Below are 2183 nucleotides of genomic sequence, written 5' to 3' on the forward strand. Positions count from 1 at the left end.
GGAGCTCGCCGCGCCGCCCAACTCCATCACCGGCGGCCTCGGTTCCGGCCAGCTACAGTGCCGCCGCGCCTCGGTTTCCGTGCTAAACCCTAGATCTGATCCGAGAGGTTGATTTTTTTTGCTAAGTCCCAGGAATTTCACTTCATATGCTCCTGTTCGAGGCCCCGTAACTTTTCATCTGTACCTCCGTTTTGGACATATAGTATATCAAAATGTTCGCCTTGATGAGTACATCATTTCATTCCATTGCATCATTTTCATTTGGGCTCATCTTGATGCACAAAATGCTGTTAGAAGGAGGCTTCGTGAGTTAATTGTCAGATCTGCTAGTTTATCTTAGACTTTTGTCATTTTTGCCATGATTAATGTGTGCATGATATGCCTGTGAGTCCTTCATATGTCTTGTTAAGGATTTTTTCTTCTTTCCAGAGGTGCAACTCATGCATTTTTAGGATGTGTGTGGTGACTTGTGCAAGCTTGCAAAGTGAGGCACCCGGGAAATCTGTTTTCAGAGACTTAGTTGTTTTCACTAAGTCTGGGATTGTTTAGTTCATGATGCCATATGTTCAGCTTGTTTCCTAGTGATCCGTGCCTCTTTTGAGGATGATCAGTAAGGGAGTTTTGTTAATCATGTTATGCTTTATCCATCCATGTCTTTGGTTGCATTTATGGAGCACCCTAGCTTGAGTCAATCGAGCTCTACTTTTGCTTCGTGGTGAATCTGGGCAGATCGTCAACTCGTTTGCGATTTTGCCGATGTTGTTGTAGTTGATCCGTGCATGCTATGCCATTGTTTTTGCCATGTCCATCTTGTATTTTGTGCCTTATTTATGTATGTATACCTACCTTGCCATGACTTGCACCATAGTGAGTGCATCAAGCTCGTTTACATGCCTTTGTGAGTTATATTTCAGCATGTCTCAGTTTTCACTAAGTCTGAAAACTGATTGTGTTTTAGCTATGTTCATGTGCCCGTTAGTATATTTTGTGAACCCTTTTGGCCCCAGGTCACTTTGGGTCTTTTGTTAAGCTTGTTGAGTAGCTCCATGCCATGTTCTTGTCTTAATCAGGTCATGTATCATGTTGTTTTGCTGCTCCGAAGAGGGCTTCATGATCTGAAATTTCAGACAAGTGTTAATTTCACTAAGTCTGGAATCTGTTTTGCATTTGCGTTTTTGCCATGCTTGTTTGAACCTCATAATGGATGAATTGGCCGTGGCTCAGTGCTAATCTTTTGTTAAGCATCTTGTGTGCATCCCTGCCATGTATTTTGTTGTCATGTTTGGTGGCTGTAGCATGTTCATTTTGTTGCATTAGATGCCTACTTGCTGTAAATCGCAGACCGGTGTCATTCTTAAAACGCTTGCCATTTCCAAACCGTAACTCCGATTCCGGCGTTCTTTATATCGTTTTCAAGAGATTTCATCTCATCTTTCCAGTGGCACCCTTGGAATTCCATGTTGAGGCCAGATTCATGCATTTCCTGTCGTATCTTGCATTTTGTATCCCGCATCGCATCCCGCATAGCATTTCATCATTGCATCGCATTGCTTGGTCTTGCACGTGGTTGATTGTATCCTTGTTGCTTGTTTGTCTTGTTTGGGTAGAGCCGGTAGACGAGTTCGCTACCGAGGAGCCCGTTGAGTTTGCTTGTGAGGATCCAGTCAACTCTGACAACTGTGCAGGCAAGATGATCATACCCTCAAAATCACTACTATCTTTGCTATCCTAGTTTGCTCGCTCTTTGCTATGCCAATGCTATGATGCCTACCATTTGCTTGTCAGCCTCCCAATTGCCATGTTGACACTCTAACCCACCTTGTCCTAGCAAACCGTTGATTGGCTATGTTACTGCTTTGCTCAGCCCCTCTTATAGCGTTGCTAGTTGCAGGTGAAGATTGGAGGCCGTTCCTTGTTGGAACATTTACTTACTTGTTGGGATATCATTATATTGCTATGTTATCTTAATGCATCTATATACTTGGTAAAGGGTGGAAGGCTCGGCCTCTCGCCTAGTGTTTTGTTCCACTCTTGCCGCCCTAGTTTCCGTCATATCGGTGTTATGTTCCCGGATTTTGCGTTCCTTACGCGGTTGGGTTATAATGGGAACCCCTTGATATTTCGCCTTGATTAAAGCTTTTCCAGCAATGCCCAACATTGGTTTTACCATTTTCCACCTAGCC

Source organism: Triticum dicoccoides, chromosome 5A, assembly GCF_002162155.2.
Source record: "Triticum dicoccoides isolate Atlit2015 ecotype Zavitan chromosome 5A, WEW_v2.0, whole genome shotgun sequence".
NCBI classification, from domain to species: domain Eukaryota; kingdom Viridiplantae; phylum Streptophyta; class Magnoliopsida; order Poales; family Poaceae; genus Triticum; species Triticum dicoccoides.